The sequence below is a fragment of the Orcinus orca genome, chromosome 2 (genome assembly GCF_937001465.1).
Source record: "Orcinus orca chromosome 2, mOrcOrc1.1, whole genome shotgun sequence".
Lineage (NCBI taxonomy): Eukaryota > Metazoa > Chordata > Mammalia > Artiodactyla > Delphinidae > Orcinus > Orcinus orca.
Genome location: NC_064560.1, coordinates 61,179,969 through 61,202,754, shown reverse-complemented (window position 1 = coordinate 61,202,754; position 22,786 = coordinate 61,179,969). Strand labels below are relative to the sequence as shown.

At 48.0% G+C, this 22,786-nt stretch overlaps 3 long non-coding RNA genes across 3 annotated transcripts in view; 2 read left to right on the top strand and 1 right to left on the bottom strand.

Annotated features, from left to right (window-relative positions):
* LOC125963456 (uncharacterized) overlaps positions 1–19,042 on the bottom strand; it is a 62,544-nt gene extending 43,502 nt beyond the window's left edge. The window contains exon 1 of the long non-coding RNA XR_007475477.1: positions 18,922–19,042. This is a non-coding gene — a long non-coding RNA (uncharacterized LOC125963456). The remainder of the gene's footprint in view (positions 1–18,921) is intronic.
* Positions 8,713–14,991, top strand: LOC117195995 (uncharacterized). Its single transcript, XR_007475470.1, has 2 exons — positions 8,713–9,219; positions 10,176–14,991. It is a non-coding gene; the product is annotated as an uncharacterized LOC117195995 (long non-coding RNA).
* LOC125963455 (uncharacterized) lies at positions 18,447–21,587 on the top strand. The gene is made up of 2 exons (XR_007475476.1): positions 18,447–19,937; positions 20,026–21,587. It is a non-coding gene; the product is annotated as an uncharacterized LOC125963455 (long non-coding RNA).
* Positions 21,588–22,786: the final 1,199 nt, after the last annotated feature.

The following is a 22,786-nucleotide window of genomic DNA, read 5'->3' as shown; positions in this document are numbered from 1 at the left end:
ATCTCCACCTGTCACTTGTCTCCACCTCCCTCCAGGACTCAGGACCTTGCTCATCTGCTATTTCCTCTCTCGATTTCCAGTCTATCCCTCTCTACTGGCTTCTTCCTGCAACTTACCTCCTGCCCTTGTTCCTAGAGCCTCAAACTTGCATGTTCAGAACTCAAGTCCCCCACCTGCCTCCCTTGATCAGGGTGCTGGTTCCACAGGTGTGTTTCCTCGTTGTGAGTAGCACTGCCATCCACTCAGTGTCACCCAACCCAAAAACCTAGGAGTCGTCCAAGACTCTTCTTCCCTCGAATCCCTTAGAGCCGTTTGGAAACCAAGCCCTTCTCAACTTTTCCCAGACCCGACCCCCCTGGCCTAGTTCAAACCCCTGCCCGACACTGCAAAAGCCCCCTTCCTGGTGCCCCCCAAGCTCCCTCTGGCCCTGCTTCCCGCTACTCCATCCTCTTGTGTTGTAGCCAGAGTGAGCGTCCTTCCACAGCAAAGAACTGAGCCTGTCACTACCTAGCTTAAACCCTCCGGGGCTCCCCCATCCCCCTAACGAGGCCACAGTCCTTGGAGGGCAGATGAGGTCTTCCTGATGGGGGCCTCTGTGGAACCTTACGTTCATACCTGGCCTTGCCCTCGTCACCACACCTCTATGCCCTTGACCATCCTCGCCCCCTGGCAGCTCCCCTCAATGAGCCCTGCTGGGCCTCGTCTCTCTGCTCCCTCTGCTCCCTCTTGTGGATTGCTGGGCTGCCCTGTCTGCCCAGGGCACACCTGCACATCTTTGAAGACTCAGCCTGGGTACCACCCCCTTCGTGAGGTCTTCCCTGCACTTGCCTGGCGGACGTGATCCTGCCCACCACACCCCTGAGCTCTCCAATTTCGGTGCCTGTGACTCTCATTGCATTGACCTGTTTCGTGATTCTGCCCTGTCCCTCTTCGAGTTTTTATGCTCACACCCCTACTGAGGTTCCAAACTCTCTCTCCAGCACTCAGAGCAGGGCCTGGCATGTGATAGGAAGTCAATAAATATATGCCAGTTGGGTTCTCTCCATACAGTTGTATGTAAATGCAAGAGGCGGATGGAGCCCAAAATTCTGACCTGGAAAATGGGTTAGGTTTCCTACACTTCCCTTTGGTAAGATGATTAAGTTATTTTTAACTTCAGTGACCTTTCACCTCAGTTACAATTTATTGGTATCAGTGAATGGAGACACAGCGAAAGACATAAAAACCAACCCACCAACCAGAATCCTAACGAAAAAACTTTTGTTTTCAAAATGTCACAGATCATCAAAAGTCAGTGAAAAACATGCATCCCCTTTCTTATAGCTAAGTCCGTAGTACACCATCTATTTCTCTTCTCTCTGGGCAAGCAGTGAAGCTTGGAGACTATCTTACTCTCACCCTTTTAATCCCAGGGTATTCGTATAACTATATCCTGAGACAGTTCTTGTTTTAACTTTTTGTTGAAACATAACACACAGTGACTTCCCTGGCGGTTCAGTGGATAAGACTCCATACTTCCAATGCGTGGGGCACGGGTTCAATCCCTGGTCAGGGAACTAAGATCCCACAAGCTGCCCGGCACAGCCAGAAAAAAAAAAGGAAATATAACACATAGATAAGTGTACAGCTCATATAATTTTTACAAACTGTATACACCTGTGTAACCAGCACCCTGGTCAAGAAACAACTTAGCAGCACCCCAAAGTCCCCCCATCAGGTCCTCTCTGGGTCAGTAATTTGTCTCCTCCTGACCCTGTTCTGAAGTTTGCAGTGGGGCAGGTGGAGTGTTGGGAGCTGAACCGACCTGGCTCTAGACACACTTGTGCCACTTGTGTCACTTTTAATAGAGATTTTACATTTTGAGGCAGGTCATCATGAGACTTCCTCTTGTTTTTCATGGAATTTTATTTCCTTTTGGGTTGCATTTCTGGTTTACAATAAGCCATAGTAGCTTAGTGTAACACAATTTATGGTTCAGTATGGACCTTGCCCTGCACCTGTGGCTTAACACGCTACTCCTGAAGTCAATTAACCCCGCTGCATTATTACAGCCACGAGAAACACCTAAGGAACCAATGGAGAGAATAACAAAACACTAAAATAAAAACAGCATATTGGCTACTCCCCTAGTATCAAGATGATCCACAACTGTAACTGGTCCTTCCTTGCACGTGACTGGTGGTCGCCCTCCCCAACCCTTTATCCCTGATGGGAGTCCTGTCTCATAACCAGGGAGCTGTGCAGGGGCCCGGTGTGCTGGGCTTGCCCGTCCCACAGTCTTTCACAGACAGACCTGGAGTTTTTCAAAGGCAGGGCCATTTTAACCTCCCTGCTGCCTGGCCCTGTTAAGCTATTTCAAATCTCTGGACAGAATATTAGAGTCTTTCCTTTCTCTCACCCTCTTGACTTGATAAAATAGCCCGTGGCCACAGAGGAGGTGAAGGTGGAATCGCACGGATGATGCTCAGGTCGTGAGACAGAAGGTTGTAGAGCCCGGTGGAGAGTAGGGGCTGTGGTTAATTCCCTTTGGTGCTCCACCCAGCCACTGGTGCAACTGAGCTCTTGCCTCTGGCATCAGCAGAGGCTGTGGCTCCTGGGCCTACCTGCCCCTCACTCCCTCTCCCCTGCTCACTCTTCCCAGTGTCCCAACTCTGTGAATTTTCCATCCATTCAAAGGCCCACGGCAGCTGTAGAAGAATGGCTGCTGGGAGGAGGAAGGTCTGGCTCCGAGGAAACACTTTGCCCAGGCCCCTCACCGCTCACAGGCCTTGGCAGGCACAGTGTGTCTGCCGTCTGTTTACACTGTCGGTGTCGGGGCAGGAGGCCTGCCAGGATGCCTCGGGGTGGCACATCTTGGCAGATTTACCACTCACGAGTTCCAGTCCCCAAGTTTCATGGTGCAGGCACCCAGAGATGACCGGACACTGGGTGGGAGGCTCCTGGTAACTAAATTTCCAAGAGACCAATATTCCAGAAGCCCAATTATTATTCATGTACTTGGGGATCTCCAATCCCAAGCCACTTTCAGAGCACCCCTTGTTCCTGGTCTCCAGGGACGGAAAACCGAAATGGTGGCTTTGTGATCAGACAGTGGCTGGTGATGGGCACGGATTGAAAGAAAGGGGTCACGTGACGCACCCCCCTCAGGTGATGAATGCTGCACTTCAAAATCCCCTTCTCTTCCCTACCCCCCCAGCGCTGTCGGCTCCGTCCCCAAGATTGCCTCGTTAACTTTTTTTTTTAATTTAATTTTTATTTTTGGCCGTGTTGGGTCTTTGTTGCTGTGCGCGGCTTTCTCCAGTTGCGGCGAGTGTGCGCTGCTCTTCGTTACGGTGCGCGGGCTTCTCATTGCGGTGGCTTCTCTTGTTGTGGAGCACGGGCTCTAGGCACCCGGGCTTCAGTAGTTGTGGCTCGCGGGCTCACTAATTGTGGCTCGTGGGCTCTAGAGCACAGGCTCAGTAGCTGTGGCGCACCGGCTCAGTTACTCCGCGGCATATGGGATCGTCTCAGGCCAGGGCTCGAACCTGTGTCCCCTGCATTGGCAGGCGGATTCTTAACCACTGCGCCACCAGGGAAGCCCTCGTTAACACTTTCTTCCAGGTTTCCCTGATGAACACGCCCCCTTCCACAGACAGGTTAGTGTCACTGGTTAAGTTGGAGTTAAGTGGACGATCCAGTGGGCTTAGGAGACAGTGGTCTCCACTCAGTACACGTGGCTGTAATTAGTTGAATTCTTAGAGCATACGCTTATTTCTTTCATCTCAAAATCCTTGTCTCCTTACACACTGCTTGTAAATCCCTCTGTGCCTTGTTTTTCTAAACATATCAATGGTCTAGAAACCACCCTCTTGCTGAAGAGTTTCAGCACTATTGTCACTTGCCTCTCTCAGCTGTCCCATGTGATGCCGCCTTTCTGAGTCACTAGCACCTGCCTGTCTCCCTCCTGTTCCTGTCCTGAGATCTGTGGCGCAGCGGATGGGGTATTGGGAGCCAAAGAGACCTGACAGGCCTGGTTCTAGACACACCTGTGCCCCTAACTAGCAGCATGACTAGGGCAAATCACTTCTGGAGATCTCGTTTTGCCTCACCTGCTCAGCTGATGCCCGTACTTGCCCATCCCATTCCAGAAGGCTGCTCGAAATCACTCGGTGTGGCGGTGAACGTTGAAATCCTACTGTCTGTGGTAATATTGATAAGTCAGATCGAATGGAACCTGCTTTCACCAAAGAATGGACCTTTCTAGGTTTCTGAGACCAACTGTCCTCTGAGGAACCAGAAAGCTTTAGCTGGGAAAACATCTCATCTGTGTAGACTCTTCAGGGGCCTCTAGTCCCAGTCCTTGGGGAGTGTGGCTTGCAGCTCTAGGGCACGTATGCAAGTCTTCTCGTTTGGAGGACTGGATGTGGTTTTGACAGTGAAGGTGATAGGAGCTAGGTTTGGGACGACCCTTTCCAGGTTTGATTTTGCTTCCAGTGAAAGTTCCATTAGCTCAGGAGATCCCTGAGTTAAGGGAATGGCGCATGGAATACTTGGATTAGTCATTTTCCATTTTCTTTTTGTAACAGTGGAACCACTTTTTCAAGTGAAACCTTGAAATAATAGAAAACATGTAAAAGCAGAGATGCTCTGGTGACTGGACGGTGAGAACCCAAAGCGCTCTCCCGGGCTGGGTCTTTGCCCCACCTCACTGGTCCCTGAGGCAGCTCTCTGGAACTTCTGGGCTGGGCTGGTTTGAAAGCTAGCTGTGTGTGCATGCTGAAAGCGCTGGCCTGAGTTTTCCACATTAGCCCTCTTGGAACTAAAATCAAGAGGCTAGAAGGAATCTCCATGGCCCAGACTTGTAACTGGATTTAGGACTCTACGGAGAGCCCCTCTTGTTGTTCTGTCCTTCCCTTGCCCCACCGCAGGCTGCCCCTCCTGGGGGGGAATTGTAGCTTCACCCACCTTCTGTTGAATTTTAGACCTTTTATCTGTTAAATAGGGAGTGAGACCTTACTAGGCAAAATTTGTTGTCAGAAGCAAACCAGATAAAATATGCAAAAGTGAAGTATAGTTTCCTGCCCCCTTTCCCTGAGGGTGCACCTTCTTTCCTCCTGGGCTGTCCCAGCTGCTCTCCAGTATTTCCTTCCAGTCATTTACTTTGAAAGCACCTCCATTTAGCATTTACCACACTGCATTGGAGTTGTTCACCATTTCATTTTAGAAAATGCATCCTCTGCCAGACTGCACTCCTTAAGAGGAGTGCAGAGCAGGGGCTGCACTAAGAGGAGGAAACTTTTCACTTGTCCCAAAGTATATGCTCTACAATTGATTGTGAAATGAATAAGCGTCAATGATATTCATCTTGAATCACCCAGGACCGTGCACACAGGAAATAAGTGTGTGCGTGTGTGTGTGTGTGTGTGTGTGTGTGTTAGGCTAGGGGGAGGATAGTGGTGAAGTATTACCACAGTGGGCAACTATGCCAGAAAAGTACTTTAAGAGGCAAAACATCTGAATTGGAGTCTCAGCGCCACTCTAAGAGAGACCTGGGGTCCAAACTGCCTGGGTTTATTCACCTGTATAATAGGATTAAATACGGATTAACAGGGATAAACACCCGCTTTCAGCTGTAAGGGAAAACGCTTTGGAAAGGGTCTCTCTTTCAGTGGTCCCCGGGCGGAGTAAAGCGAGAAGCCGCCACCTCCCCAAATTATCACGGGGGTGGGAGAAGCGAGGCAAGACTACCCGCTCCACGTGCGACGATTATAGTTGCGGCTCCGCACCCCCAAATCCGGCGTGTAGGAAAGTCCCACCCGTCGTCAATGATTCGTCTGAAACAAATGGGCGCCCAAGCCATCCGCATAGATTACTGGTTAATCGTGCTGTCAGTCTGCAGGGCCTGGTGGAGGCCTATGGGAAATGTAGTCCGGCCAAGCCCCAGTCTTTCTGGGGCTCGCATTTCTGCTTCCGGTGTTTATGGCTTTCCGAAGGTCCGGACTTGGGCTCTGGTCTCGTAGTGGGAGTGTCGTGTGGGGAATTTGCGTGCCCACAGAGAAGGTACCGCGGAGTCGGGGCCCTCCAGTGGTCGCAGGGCCTCGGCGGACAGGAACGGCCCTCACCTCGGGCCTGGGCCCGCGCGGGTTGGGCGTGACCGGGCGGAGACCCCGGGTCCCGCGTCCCCGCGAGCAGACCCCAAGGCAGGATGCGCCCCTCATGTTGGCGGCGTCCTCCTTCTCCCTGTCCACCTGGCCCGGTGGGGATGACCCTGGCCTCGTAGCCAACGAAGCGACCCTGTCCCCAGGGCCCGCGTTTACCCCATAAAGCTTCTAAAGAAGGTCGCCCGCGGAGCAGAGTAGCCTTCCAGTGTAAGTCACGCTCTGCGGGCCAGTCACCCGGTCCACCGTCACCGGGCTGAGCCACTGCCCATTTCCTGCCAACTCTGTGACCTTGGGCAAGGTCCTGGGGGTCTCTGAGCCGTGACTGCCTCAGCTTTGAGGGAGTTGAAGCCTGACTATCTCTTAACTTTCGTTCCAACTGTAACATCCTGTGAGTCTGTGATCTTATTATCCTTGCTGTTACATCTTGTAACCTTAACCAGGGTAAATCTCCCTGTTTGGGAGAGAGTTATGATGCCAAGACTGAGGAATCCAGAGAGGGCCCGCCCAAATCTGAGAACCCACCCAGAGGCGAGGAGAGTTGAGGGTTGGAGCGGTTGAATCTCTGAAGCTTAGAGCGGGCTCCACTCAGGCTCTGCTCTCCAAGGTGCTGCTACCTTGTGTGCCGTCTGCCTCTTGTACTGCATGTACTTGGCAACACTCTGAAGACCAGTGGCTTGGGAGAATGAGCAGTTTATTGTCCCCATTATCTCCATCAGCTCATCCTCATTCTTCAGTATGGATCATTGGCATTTTCTTGGCGTTGAGTAAATCGCTATGCAAACACAGCTTCACGCTCCTCTGCTTTCCAACTAGACCACCAGACCTTGACCCCTACTGTCAGACTTCTGGAGCTGCGTCCCCAGTGACAGAGGGCCAGACTCCATGGGCATCAGGACATGGGGAGGGAGGAACAGGAAGATTTTTCTTCACCTCAATCCCACTGGGCTAACCCTTGTGATTTTCACTAGAATTCACTCTGTAATGTATGTCTCTGGCTCTAGAATTTAAAATTCTACTTAGACTCCTATCTAAAGGTGGCTTCCCAGTGAAGTAAAGGAAGAGGTTTGAACTTCAGATCACAGCTGCAAGGTTCTTCTCTGATCTGAACAATGGCTGTAGCTGTGGATGAACAAATCCAGACTCCTCAAGTACAAGAAGAGCTCCAAATAGTGAAGCTGGAAGAAGATTCCCACTGGGAGCAGGAAATTTTCTTTCAAGGGAGTATCCCTGAACCAGAGACCTCCTGCCAGCACTTTTGGTACTTCCACTATCAAGAAGCATCAGGACCCCGGGAGGCACTCCATCCAACTCCAGAAGCTCTGTCATCAGTGGCTGAGACAGGAGAAGTGTACAAAAGAGCAGATCCTGGAGTTGCTAGTCCTGGAACAGTTCCTGGCTGTCCTTTCCCAGGAGATCCAGATCTGGGTTAGACAGAAACATCCAGAGAGTGGAGAGGAGGCAGTGGCTCTGGTGGAAGACTTGCAAAAAGAACCTGGAAGACTGGGGCTGCAGGTGAGATATGGAAACTTAGTTCTGAGTAGTTAAAATAGAGGAATGTGAGAGACAGAGCCACCTTGGGTTGCCAGCAGTATGGGTGATGTGTACACTTTGCTGTTGGTGTCGGCATGGAATTTGCTTATTCCCTGGGCCTGGTAGCTGCAACTTTCCTTCCATTTTCAGACTGACTTTTCAGAGGACGCACAACATTGGTTGCTCTGAGTGTTGGTCCCCACCAGTAAATAAGAGAATTGTTTAAAATAGTTTGAGCACCACTCTGATCCAGGAGGAGCAAATACAACCTATTTTCTCTTTGGAGAACAGCTCTCATTCAGCAGCAGCCAGCCTGAAGCAAGGGGTTTCACTGGTCTTTATTGACATTTTTGAACCTTTAGGTCCTATTGCAAAATAGCTGCCTTGTTGCTTGCTCTCTCTGTATTGTTAGTTTTGCCTAGAGGTTGACAGGAGCAGCCCTGGGAGAGCTGGGTGGGCAGATTGCAGTGGGCCTGGGTTCCAGATCTTATCTCCATGGCATCTCCCACACATCCACACTCCTTACTGCCCCTGCAGTGATTTGCATAAGACTGAGTTCCCCCTTTGCTTCTTTATGTCTGGGGATGATTAAGTTTTAGTGCCTACAGAATTCTGACTATTTCCAGTCCTTGAGCAGGGACAGGAGGTGCTGTCAGAGGAGAAGGAACCCTCAGGATCAGTACTAGGTTCCCTAACCATCCATCTGAAGCAAACACAGGCAGAATCCATGTATCTGTTCCAGGCAGTGGTGAAGAACTCACAGCCAGAACCAGAAGACCAAATGAACCACAGCCCCAAAGTAAAACTTGGATCCTTCCACGAGAGCGGTAAGCAGCAGCGGTGTAGGGAGGGAGAAGGGACCCTTCTGTGGGGAGGGCGCGAAGCCCGCTCTGAGTGCAGGAAGTGGGGTAGAGGGTACAGCTCCTTTCCCTGGGAGGATGTGGCATATAAACTGGGCTGACCACATGAATCTGTGGAATCCTCAACAGGCACCTCCAAAGGGAAGAAGAACCTTGGTCGGCATGTTTTGTAAAACTACACAGCAGAGCTGGTGGCACCTCTCCTTATGTGAGTGAGACCTTACTGGTCCCAGGAGGTAAGGTGTGGGTACCAATTTTAGGCCTGGGTGGTAGGAAAGGCACAAGGTAGGGCTAAACTAGAGCGCAGTAATTCCCAAAACAGGTACGTGTCCCCAGACCAATTCGGATGATTTACCTGTGTTATCAAAACTGAAGAATAAAAGCATAAAACGCTGACTGTCAGTAACGTGGATGGATATGGAAGGGAAATCTGGAACTCTCCTTTGAGAAATGTGTTGTTTTGCTTTTTCACCAGTCCTTCTTTGATGGGACAAAGCAGACAATAAGAGGAGGAGGAAGACTCTTCTGTTTCCAAACCCGATGGGCTGGTCCCTGGTGAGGGGGGGGGCGGCCAAGAAGCGTTCCCTCTAATGGCTCCTTTCTCTCCCCCGAGGCCTGCCTGATTCTCAGGCTCTGGCTCTTTCTCCGGAGCACAGCTGTGACCGGGGGAGGCCATAAGCAGCTTCCAGGTGGGCCAGACATTCCTCTTACTCAGCACCTTCTACTACTGAGTGGGGCCCTTTGCACCAGTTCTCTTGCCTATCGGAAATTACAAAGGGATTTTACCCAGCGGGCAGGCCCAGTAACTTTATAGATGAGGCTCCAAATTTCATCAGCTTGAAAAATGTTGCCCAAATCTCCTTCCTTGTGTAAGGCAGCGCCACAGCTGAGGTAGTGAGGGGTTGTATTAAGTCATTCTTTCCTTGACTCTAAGATTGCTTGTTTGTCTTAAAAGTAATGGCTACTTCCTTCTTACGGTATCTGGATCTCGTCCTCATAGTATGCAGGATTGTGTAGTGGGAGAAAAAAGCTTCAGATTCAGACAGTCTTGAGTTCAAATCCCAGTTCTGCCGCATACTAACAGGAATTTTGAGCAAATGTGAAGTTTCCAGTGCAGTGCCTGGTGTTCAGTAAATGGTAGCTTAGTTTTTCCTTTGCTTTCTCTCCTCCCTGTCCCACTCATTGCATTTATTTATTTATTTTAATTAATTAATTAATTTTTGGCATGTGGGATCGTCCCAGACCAGGGCTTGAACCCATGTCCCCTGCATTGGCAGGTGGATTCTTAACCACTGCGCCACAGGGAAGCCCGCCCTTGGACTTTTTTTTTTTTTTTTTTGCGGTATGCGGGCCTCTCACTGTTGTGGCCTCTCCCGTTGCGGAGCACAGGCTCCGGACGCGCAGGCTCAGCGGCCATGGCTCATGGGCCCAGCCGCTCTGCGGCATGTGGGATCTTCCCGGACCGGGGCACGAACCCGTGTCCCCTGCATCGGCAGGCAGACTCTCAACCACTGCACCACCAGGGAAGGCCCCCCTCCCTTGGACTTAAAAAAAAAAAAAAATCTCCTCTCCCTGGCATATAAAGTGGTTGGGATTATTAGATTCACCCAACCATTATGTCTTCTTCTTGTCTCCCTGCAAACAGCCTTTCCAACCCACAGCCCCTGTGTGAGCTCCCATGTGGAGCAGGAGGAAGAGCCACAGAGCCCAGGTCTTCAGCGCTCCAGAGGGAAGGAGAGTGTGAGACTCCCTGGTGGGTTGGGGCAGAGTCAGGCCTGGCCAGGTGCCCATCTTGAGAAAAGCCAAGATGGGGGATGAGCTGGAGTGGCAGGGCCTGGAGGATGAGAAGGTGGCAGGGATGCATTGGGGCTACGAGGAAACCAAGATTTTCCTGGGAATTCGCAGTGAGTCCTGGATTCATGAGAAGCTCTGTACGTGCCATCGGAACCGCCAGGTGTACTGGATTGTGGCTGAGCGGCTGCGGGAACGGGGCTTACTGCGGACCCTGGAGCAGTGTCGCTACCGGTTCAAAAACCTCCAGACTAACTACCGCAAAGCCAGGAGCACCCACACTCCAGGCACCTGCCCCTTATACGATGAGATGGATGCCCTGATGAGTCCCTGGACCCTGGCCAACACCTTTGATGCCTTTGAGGTGGCAGGAGGCGTTCTGCGGACTAGAGGGGACTCCAGTGAGAACCAGAAGGCAGTGATGGGATGGTAATGAGGTGACAGAGGAGCCCCAAGAGGATCCCGGGAGCCTCGGCCCCCAGGCTTTGAGGGGGTATCCCAATGGTAAGCTCTCTTCCCCGAAGTGCACTTCAGAACAGTGGGAGAGAGGAAGCCCCGCGGGAAGATTAGGGACCGTGAATCAGGAGACATGCTTATGTCTTTCACTCTGCTATCACTAGTCTGTATCTGAATGGGCTTGTCAGGAGGAAAACTGTTGATTTCTATAGAGGAATACTATTTACAGCCTATCTTTAAATACTGATAGAAACCAATAGTCCAGGGTGACTCAGGAAGATGATTGAGGATTTTGCTCTGCTCGCCAGCAAAGGGATCTCCCTGCCTGCTTTTAGTAACAATATTAGAGAAACAGGAGAGTTACTTAAAGTTTCAGTTGTTTGTTTCCACCTAAAGTGCCCCATAGATGTGAACTCTGCATATATTATATGTAACAGTCTGCCACTTTAAAGACTTGTCTATTCCCGGGTACATTGGTTAAACACCCTGAGCCCCCATTTTCTTATCTGCAAAATGGACACAGTGATGGTAACTACCTCCCTGGGTTGTTACATTGTTTGCATTCAGCAAATGTTAGTTCTCATTGTCATCGTTATAATTATTGTTAAAATACATAAGCACATTGCCCTGTATGCTGAACTTAAGGGGGAAAATTTCCTAAGTCATTAACTTTTTCTTCTGAAAACTAGACCTTTCTGAGGCGTGCTTCCATTCTCATCCCACCTACCACTTCCACATATGAGAACAGAAGGCAAATTATGTAAGAACCCCATGTCCCTTCTTGCTTTTCCTTGGGCAGGACCTCCAGTTCCCCCATCAGATGGGGTCTCAAGTCTGGAGGGAAGTGAAGAACTTTGGAAGGACAGTCTCCAGGATTTCAAGGAAATTCAGAAAACTTCCTGTGCAGGTGGGAAATGAGTGAAAGCTAGTATCTTACCAACAAAGAAGTCAGACCTGGAATTCTGAACATGGATGAGCCAGCACTGGACAAGGGCGGGAGAGGAACCCAGGCACTTGATCTTCCCGGGTTATTGTTCTGTGGTGCTGAAACCACAGGAGTTGTGAGAAGAACAGAAAAGAAAGCCTGGTCTCTTTAGTTACCTTGGAATATGTAGCTATAAACAAAGTATTAGTGTTTATGATTTCTCTCTTAAATTTCTATCTGAATTATAATTTTAATTAACTATCACTTAACCAGGTTAGTAGAAAAAGGGAACATGGATGACCCCAAATTAAAACTACAGTCAACCTTAGATTATTGGAGGGGTGAATTTCTCATGATTAAGATGAGCTCCCTTCCGTGGTGGGGCTCAGTCATTTTGTTGGAATTTCAGGTGATCTGGTAAATAGAACTGTTCTCCTACTCAGGTTCTAGACTGACTGAGAGAGACATGAGTAAGACATTGAGATCAGAATGGTAGCTTTCTAAATGGTGGAGCTCTTGAGGGTGTGGCTTAGCTGTGGGGTCACACAGAGCCCCAGAACTGAGCCACAGGCAGCACTGGACAACCACCACCTCGCCCTGCAGGGATAGAGCCTTCACTGCTGATCTGAGCCACGTACACCAGCTGCTTGTTAACCAAGGAAGTCATTCCTCCCACCTGTAAGGAAGGGGATGGAGAATGGCCAGGAGAATTATTCTAAGGCACGTCTCTCTACCCAGAAGACAGTATCAGGAAGAGAAAGGTGGCTTTTTAGTACCGATTGCCAGTTCGTAGGTGATGGGAGGAGAGGGGGAGCTGAGCTTGGCGACAGAGCCTCTGAGGAGGGGGGAGCAGCTCTGACTGAAGAGGAAGAAGTGCGCCTGGACCTGCCTCCAGCCTTTCTCCACATGACCTTCCTGCTTAGAAGCTGGGGGAGTGAGTGAGGCCTGGATGTCTGCTGGTCTTGACAATGGTTCAGCCATATTCCAGCTTATTTGTTCCTGGTTAATGGAAAATTGATTAAGGTCTGTCACCACCAATAACTTGTTTTTAAGTGACCAGTAAGGACCTCTTTCACATTGTTTCCATTCTTCTGAATCAGAAAATAGGTAACCTTTGCAGTTTCATTTCATTCTTTCAGATCTTGAAACAAGGACAGAGAATGAGGAGGATTCAAGCCAGGACATTTCAGAGGCAGTAAAACTACCTGGGGTGTTATTAGGAAGATCCAGCATGGATGGTTCCCAATACCTCAACTGGAGGAAAGACTGGGAGAGTGAATATGGGGCAGAGAAGCAGTGGGAAATATCCTTAGAAGATGGACAAGAGTTGCTCTCTCCTCCAGAAAGAGACTTAGGTAAATTCATACGTCCTCAGGGAACCTATGTTGGAGAAAAACCCAATGTATGCTGTGAATGTGGAAAACATTTCAGCCTGAGCTCACACTTAGCTGTCCACAGATTAGCCCACACTGGAGAAAAGAAACCCTATAAATGTGGCCAGTGTGGGAAAAGCTTTGGCCAAAGCTCATATCTGGTTTGCTACCAGAGAATCCACACGGTAGGGAAGCCCTACAAATGCCCCAAATGTGGGAGAGGCTTCAGTGATAATTCTGACCTCATCACACACCAGAGAATCCACACAGGAGAAAAGCCCTATAAATGTGGGGAGTGCCGCACAGGCCTTATTATGCACCAGAGAATCCACACAGGAGAGAAACCCCGTAAGTGTAGTGAGCGTGGAAAGAGTTTCACCAACGGCTCGCGCTTGGGGACACACTGCTGAACGCACACTGGCGAAAAGCCCTACCAGTGCCCCGAGTGTGGGAAAACGGTCAGTAAGAGTTCCATTCTGACCAGCCATCAGAGGAGAGAAACCCTTTGAGTGTCTGGAATGTGGGAAACGTTTCATTGACTGCTCAAACGTCATTACCCACCGGCGAATCCACACTGGAGAGAGACTCTATAAATGTGGGGAACGTGGGGAGAGCTTCAATCAGAGCTCAGGTCTTATTACTCACGAGAGAATCCACACGGGAGAAAAACCCTATGGATGTGCTGAGTGTGGGAGCCAATTCAACAATAGCTCACGTATTAGTGCACGTCAGAGAGCCCACGCCGGGGAGAGACTCTAGGTGTAGGGGACCTATCTTGAAAACACTGCAGAATCTACCCCCAAAACGGGTTTGTATGGCCTTTGATTCTATACCACGACACCCACAGGAGAAGGAGAGAGAGCTCAAAACCCAGTCCAACAGACCGTATTTTGTTTCTCTCACTCAGTACCCACTGGGCTTATGAAATACCACTCAAGGCTTTCCTGTCCATGCTGTTAAAATGGAAGCTGATTTCCAGAGGTTTCAGAGACTAGTTCTGAATCTGACTGTATCACCATCTCAGTGTGTCTTCACTGTGATTCTGTGCCTTAATTTTCACAGCATGGTAATGTGAGGGTGAGATCCATATCCTCCTTCCAGGCCGGAGGCAGCTCTGCCCTCCCGTGGTGATGGCATTAAAGATGTAGAACCAGCAGTGGCTGAGCAGTTTCCTCCCGGCACTGGGCAGCTAAACAAGGATTTGTTTATGAGCTAAATACATTTCTAAAGGTCTTCCCCTGTTCTGCCTCTGGGAGGACTGGAGCCTCAGAACTGTCTGTGTTTCCCTACATCCCCTGTCTTAGATTTACATGGAGTTACTTGAGAGGAAAGCATTCTATTGGGTTATTTGGAGGAGGGAAGAGGAGGAAAGATCAATGCTAAAGTCTGACTTTCTAAACCATACCATACCCTACTCTTCCTCCAACATATTAGGTTGAACCATGGGAGATTGCCATTTTTGGTCTATAAAACTAGCGATTTCATGATTCAACCGAAGTAGAATTTTTGCATGGTTGAATTACTCCAAACTGCCAGCAGGGCTGCTGCAGAGCTTTAAAGCTTATACCGTATCCTACAAATGTGAGACCGGGTCGAGAAGATCGTGAACCAGGGTGATAAAGTGGGTGAAGTCTCTTCTGTTTGTAAATATGTCCAGAGCAATAACTAGGAACCATGGCGTTGATTAAGAAGACTCCTGGTTGGAGGAGTTACCGCTCTATCACCTGCCTCTGACGAGCTCACTAGTTCCCGTCTGTGCTCAGGTGTCCAGGTCCTACGGGGGAGGCCAAGTGCAGGTCAACAGGTTCTGGTGATTTGGGCATCTCTCTGGGAGCAGAGTCCCTGGAGGGCCTCTGACATACACAGCAAATGGTGCTTGGAAATAAATGGAACACAGTTTCTCCCTCTTAAAATAATTTCCTTGTGTGTTTGATTTTAAAGGATTTTCCCACAACTTTCCAGAAACCCATCAATTATAAAACAAAGTGCAATCTACACATAGTACAATTTTATCTAAGTAGATTTATAAAGTATGATTATGAAGTAATTAGTCTTTCTTTAAAAAAACATAAAAGAACTTATCTAAATAAGTATCTGTCAAAAGTAGTCATTTTGATGCACTGTGGACTTTATATGTTGTTGCCATTGTTGAAGACATCCTTTGGGTTTTCCTTTAAGAACTGTCTTCAAGCCACCTTAGAAAGCCTCGTGTCCGTGTATCTCCGGCACACAGAGATACACGTGGGGAAGGCTGGATAAACACTGACAGAAAAGACAGTTTGCTTATTGTCTAGCCTGATCACCTCCCTTATCCACGAGAGGTGACTCTGCCCAGTATCTCCTTTCCAAAAAGGGACTGACATCCCTTCAAAGCATGTCAATCTGCTGCCATCGAGGAGACTTTTCAAAGAGCCTTTTTTGGAAGATCGTTTTTCCAGGTATCCCTGGGAGTTCCCTGGTGGGCCAGTGGTTAGGACTCCACGCTTCCACTGCAGGGGGCACGGGTTCAGTCCCTGGTCGGGGAACTAAGATCCTGCAAGCTGTGCAGCATGGCCAAACAAACAACAACAAAGGTATCCCAGAAATCTGAGCTTAGAGTTTTTTGTATAGCCAGGAAATAAATCTGATATGGAATATTTTCAATAATTTCACTCTTTTCAATGAGAAAGTCTTCACTTAGGTGGAAATTCATCATACTAAAACCTAGTGTAGCTCTGCATTATAAAAATACTTTGGAAGTAACCAGATTTCCTTTTAGAAAATTTGCCATCATACTTTGGAATGATCCAGAAGATTCAAATATAATATCCATACAATTTCATCTCACATGTGTTTTCCCCTTAGCAAAATAAGGGAACGTTGAGCTGGAGATTGTAGATATTTCATATGTATTTTATCATCCTTAGAGCAATGTGACATGTTAGTTGCTTTAAGTAACGTTTGCTGTTAGTACTCCTACATGGAGTACTTACAACAGTGAGTTAAGCGTGGGTTAGTAGCCGCATGGAGATGTTTCCCAGTGAACCAAATGTAATATGATGATTTTTACAGTGTCCTAATTTTTTATTTGAAACTGTAGCCATCCATTCTCTTGCTCAAAAGTGTTTTGATTTACCTTTTCGCCTGCCACTGTGCTCAGCATGAGCTAAGCTCTGCAGGCTCTTATTTTTAACTCAATTCAAACTCATAATTATGCCTTTAAAGTATCTGAACCAGACAAGCAGGGTGGCTTTTGGAAGCTACTTGAAAATCCCTCAAGAAAAAAAACAAAAGTTATAACTGGGGATGCATAAAATTCACTTATTATAAAAGTTGCAATTAGGTGACACAAATTATGCATTGCCAAATTTTTATCGAAGAAACTCATAGCAAAAATACCTGTCCTTATTCTCATTTACAGATAGCAGGAAACACCGGAGTTGGGTCTCAGGGCACTGATCCTGCTTAGACAAAGCTGATGCAAAATATTAACCCATCAAATAAATGAATTCTAAGTGAATCCTGTGAGTGGAACGGTCAAAGGGAGAGACATTTTAATCAAATGTATTATGAGACTCGAAGCCCCAGGGCAGAGACTTGTGTGAGACTGATGTCTCCAAAGAGTATAAATAAGCCACGTGGGACTTGCAGACACGACTGTCTGGTGAGCGTGACCCAGGCCTCCCAGCTGACTCAGCCCAGGGCAGGGGGCTCCCACTCGCCTGCTTGGATAACTTTGCACCACCCTCAGAGACCATGACCTTCTCCCTTCACTTCTCTTCAACACAGCTATAATCAGTCCTCCAGTCAAGAACGCAGAGTGAATATTCTAGTAGGAGCCAAGTTTTCTGACATTTCTTGTGTGTCAGGCCTCTAACCACGTTATTGCAGGGGCTCATTTACCCATTTCAGCCACTTCATGAGGTGCTACTATGATTAGGCCCATTTTACAGAGGGGGAAACTGAACACAGAGCTGGGACTTGGGCCCTGAGCTGTCTGACTCCCAACCGTGCAAACTGTTGGTAGCTACAGCGTATGTGGGGTCGGGCAGTGAAGTCAGTACATAAGGGAATTATTGTGTATGGTCAAAGTTAGTCTGTGGACTCCCTTCCATAGCCCATGAGGGAAGGGCAGCCTCTCTCAGGCCTGTGAGGTGCTTGAATGCTGAAAGCCCATAGGACAAGGGCGCAGCCAGAGGAGGGCTGGAGTGGGGCTGGGCCTTCTGAAGCACAGAGCCCTGGCATCCACTTTTTAAAAACTGTGGTAAAATAAACATAATCTAAAATTTACCCTTTTAACCATTTTTAAGTGTGCAATTCAGGGGCATTAAGTACAGTTGCACTTTTGTGCAACTATCACCATTATCCAACTCCAGAACTTTTTTATCATCCCAAACTGAAACTCTGTACCCATTAAACAGGAACTCCCCATGCCTGCCTCCCCCAGCCCCTGGCAACCACCATTCTGTTTTCTATCTCTATGAACTGGCCTATTTTAGGTTCCCCATGTAAGTGGGATCATATATTTGTCCTTTTGGGTCTGGCTTAGTTCACGGCATCCATTTTGCCCAAGTCTAAGGGTGGCACTGGGCAGAGAAGATCTAAACCACTCATTGGCTGGCTACACTGAAATGAATCCAGAAAAGCAGATGAGCCATACAGGCAGGCTGCCGCAGGTGTGAGCGCTGTATCACGTGCCCTCGCTCTTCCTGCCTGGAGGAGGTCTCCACCCCCTCTTCCAGGCCATGGCCGCGGCCAGCCGCCCTCTCACGCCGAATCCTTGAGGGACTCCCAGCTCAGCGCCTGGGCACAGCACGCAGGGCCAATGCTGACCAGCTACGGCCCATTTTCTCAGCTGCAGTTCCAACTTCCTGGGGCTATGCCTTTTTCCACTTGTCCTTTCCTTTGATGTTTCCTCTGCCTGGAACACCCTACCCTCTCCTTGGCCTGAAGGAAAGATGCAACCCAAATATCACCTTTCCTGATCACACCTGGTCTCTAGCCAAGCGGAGGCGGATACTCAGCCCTCTGTGCTCCTACAACACATGACCCCTTCCCTCTATGGGTTTTCCCCCCAAACCCCCCACCAGTGGGGCTATATTTCTATATCTCTGTATCTCCTATCCCAGCATCCAGCATGGTACTCGGCGCACAGCAATACTCAGTAAATGCTAGTTGAGAGAATCAGAACCTATAGCATCACCTCCTTCTCCCACGGCTGTGGGAACACCTGCTTCCCTCCCTAACCTCCAGTGACTCGACTCGTTCACAATAACCAATCATGGAGATCATGTGTGGGAGGGGCGATTCATGTTTCCTTCATTCATTCAACCTGTGCTGTGCTCTGTCTCAGCCTGCCAGTTTCTTTCTCACCTCTGCTTTTCTCCACAGGTGTCTCAGTCTCTGAGGCATGGCCTCTTCCACAGACCCTTGTTCCTGCTCCCCAGAAACCCAGCCCCACCCACGCGGAGCCGACCCTGGCCCTGACTCCATTCTCCCTGGTGGACTGGAGTTCTGTGTTATGTTGTTCAAATTCTCTGAGAGAAGTTCAGATTGGCTCATCCTAGTGAAAGGATTTGGGTCCCTGGGTCACACGTCCCTCCCTGGGCCAAGCCGCTGTGGCCGGGCGGGGGTGGCTGACTCACACTTTCAGAGGACCTGGAAGAGTGGGAGGCAGTTCCAGAGAAGGGCCTGGGCTGAGGCCCTAAAGACACAGCCTTTAAAAGTATCCCTTGCTCCCCTGGACACGCCTCAACATGCCTCCTCCTCTGGCCTGGTGACACCCTTCTCACCTTGACACATTCTGTTCTGGAACACATCCTTCTGAGCACACATATGCAAGAGCTGCCCCAAATCGAATTACTCACCTTCTTTACGTTGCTATTTGCAGGGTTTCTTGCTTGCTCCTCTTTCATCCTCTCTAAATAGCTGCTTGGTCTTTCTTGTATCCTTGAGCTTTTGTGAGGCCAAAACAGTTCCTAAACTTTCTCTGCCGTCCATGCTGCTGAGTCTTCTGTCCCGCTGCCAGAGTGGATCCTGTGCTGATGTCAACGTGAATCGCTTATTTTCTTTCGGTCCCTTAAGGGGTTCTCTGGGGCATCTTCCTAGAATTGCTGAGAGAACCCCAGGAGTTCCTCCCTGTGGAATATGTCCGTTCTCAAAGAAGCATTTTGGCAGTTGGAGGTGGGGATTTGTGCTTGTCATAAAAATTGGGGGCACACCCGGTGTGCGGTGACGTAGATGCAATGCGATTGTTGAGGCAGTCCTGCACTAGAGTCCTGCCGGGCATTCTTGGAGGGCGGTGATCCTCAGCCTGGTCCACAGACTTGCAGCGTGCGCATCACCCGGGAGCTTATCTGAAGTGCAAATTCTCCAGCCCCACCCTCAAACTTGAGGTGGCTTTTTAATGTGGTGACTTGGCTGGGCGGAACCACATGCTCCAGAATTCACTCCCCTGTGTGTTTCCGGGTAGAGTGGACCACGAGAGACGTTTCTGAGTGAGACGTGGTGGGTGGAAGGGAAGCCGCAGCCGTTCTGGTTTTACGCTCGGGCGTTGGGGCAGGTGTGGCTGTGACTCACCGGTCAGTGTGGATTATCTACCTGCAGCTGCTCCACCTTTCCGTGACCTTCCTTAAGCTTCTCCCACCCCTAGGCCGGGGGCGTGTTTAGCTCAGTGATGAATCGTGCAGGTGACCTGCATCAAGACTGGAGACAGCGAGAGTTGACAGGTTCCAGCTGGTCCTTACCATCCCCTTCCTGCCTGCCGTGTGGGCCCCAAGCTCCAGCAGCAGATGGACAGGAAGACAGCAGCCTTACAGAGACTGTGGGCCCAGCTCCCACAGGTACCGTGTGTGTGTGTGTGTGTGTGTGTGTGTGTGTGTGTGTGTGTGTGTGTGTGTGTGTGTGTGTGTGTGTGTGTGTGTGTGTGTGTGTGTGTGTGTGTGTGTGTGTGTGTGTGTGTGTGTGTGAAGTAACTCCTATTGGTCTGCTTCTCTCACAACACCCTGGGTAACATTCCTACTGATCAGAAACTCTGGGAACGGAGCCCAGCAGTTTGTGTTTTAACCAGTCCCCTAGGTGATTCTTATGCATATTACAGTTTGAGAACCACTGATGTAGGGGAAAACCTTTTTACAATTATGTGTGCCTAGAACCTAACTTTTTTTCTCTCTCTTTTTAAAAATTTTATTTGATTTTATTTTTATACAGCAGGTTCTTATTAGTCATCAATTTTATACACATCAGTGTATACATGTCAATCCCAATTGCCCAATTCGTCACACCACCCCCACCCCCTGCCGCTTTCTCCGCTTGGTGTCCATACGTTTGTTCTCTACATCTATGTCTCAATTTCTGCCCTGCAAACCAGTTCATCTGTACCATTTTTCTGAACCTAACTTTTTACAAATACACAAGGAAAGTTTTGCACAGCTTTAATACACCTGAATTTCCCAAAAACTCAACTACTGCGTAAAACTGGAGAAAACAGTACTTTCTTTTGTTTAGAACTTTCCAAAGAGTTGTTCACCAATTCAGAAAAATCATGTTCTTGACTCTTGGGTGTTAGTCACAAATGCAGCACACCAGTCTGGCTGTATAATCATGGCTGTCCTGCTCTTGATGATTTTACTACATACATGCAAGCATCTGATTACCTCATTATGTGAAAGAATGAGCATTTACACTGAAATACAGAATCTTTTGTATTTTATTCCCTTATAGTGATTTTGATATTAGGTTTGTAAACAATCAATATTCCCTGTAAACTTTTATTTCAGGATAGTAAAGGGGTGTTTAAAATACTGGTTATATACCATACGACCCAGCAATCCCACTACTGGGCATATACCCTGAGAAAACCATAATTCAAAAAGAGTCATGTACCACAATGTTCACTGCAGCTCTATTTACAATAGCCAGGACATGGAAGCAATCTAAGTGTCCATCGACAGGATGAATGGATAAAGAAGATGTGGCACATATATACAATGGAATATAACTCAGTCATAAAAAGAAACGAAATTGAGTTATTTGTAGTGAGGTGGATGGACCTAGAATCTGTCATACAGATTGAAGTAAGTCAGAAAGAGAAAAACAAATACCATATGCTAACACATATTTATGGAATCTAAAAAAAAAAGGGGTCATGAAGAACCTAGGGGCAGGACAGGATTAAAGACGCAGACGTACTAGAGAATGGACTTGAGGACACGGGGAGGGGGAAGGGTAATCTGGGACGAAGTGAGAGAGTGAGAGAGTGGCATGGACATATATACACTACCAAATGTAAAACCGATAGCTAGTGGGAAGCAGCCACATAGCAGAGCTCGGTGCTTTGTGACCACCTAGGGTGGGATAGGGAGGGTCGGAGGGAGGGAGATGCAAGAGGGAAGAGATATGGGGATATATATATATATATATATATATATATATATGTATAGCTGATTCATTTTGTGAATAAAACAGAAACACACCATTGTAAAGCAATTATACTCCAATAAAGATGTTTAAAAAAAAAAGTGTTTTCACCAAAATCTTAATATAGTTTGTCTACGGGGAATAAACAATAAAAATGTTCCTGGTTTGTAATAATAAAAAAAAAATCCAGAATGAAGCCATTTATTTCCAATACATTAAAAGCTATTTGTGTATCCTTTCTTTTTAGTCTTTTTGTAGCTTGTGTCTGTTTCTAATAACCTATGCCTGTTAGGCTATTTTATTTAAAATTATACTATCTTTTGGAATTCCATTAAAATGAGTACATTTCTCCCCATTGAAAAAAAAAATATTGGTTATAAAAGGACCGTTGTGGAGTATAGTGTTGAGGCCACTGTCTAGTGTGAAAACCTGAGCTTAAGAGAGTGTGGTGTTGTGTTTGAGCACAGTTTCTTGGCCAAGTTTTGTTATTAGGATTACAGTACCTTCATAAAATGAGTTTTTAGATTTTTTTATGTGAAATAGTCTCTATAGCATGGGAATTTTCTGTTCTTTAAAAGTTTGAAAAAAAATTATTTACAAAATTGTCCCCCCTCCCCATATTCTTTTTGGTGTTATTCCTTGAGTAGTTTTTTCTTTCTTATTAGATAATTCAGATTCTCTACTAAAAAAAGAAATTTATAAAAATCAATGTATATTTTCAAGAAAATTAACTGTTTATCTTGAGATTTTCAAATTAATATTGTGCACACTATATTCTCTTATGATTCTTGTTCTCTAGATCTGTTGTGATATCCTTGTTCTATTTTCTTTATTCATTTTATTCCTTTTTCTTGCTTGAGGAGGTTTGGCTGTGGTGCCAGTCATTTGCCTGTTTGTCCTCAGATCCATCCTGGCCCCGTACCCTGCTTGCTGCATTTCCCAGGCTCCCTTGCTGACAAGCTCCTGCCAGGTTTGGTCCATGGCACAGGCAGGATGTTGGAGGGTGGAAGGAGAGAAGCCTGGGGACTTCGTTCTCTGTACTTCCTGTAGTCTAGCTGTTTGCAGTCTCAGATCCTGCCACGGCCCCAGCCACAGCCCGGCAAGATCACTGTGCTCAGTTCCCACTGGGAGGCCCCATTCCTGGGCTCTGGGCAACACACCCACCACCTCCTTTAGGGCCTCACCTTCCCTTGCATCCTCTTTCAGATTCCACATAATGAAATTCCCTCCACTGAATTATCTGGTGTGGATTCAGTCTTCCTGGCTGGACCATGACTGACTGATGTATCAGTATTTTTCAGAAAAGTAGCTTTT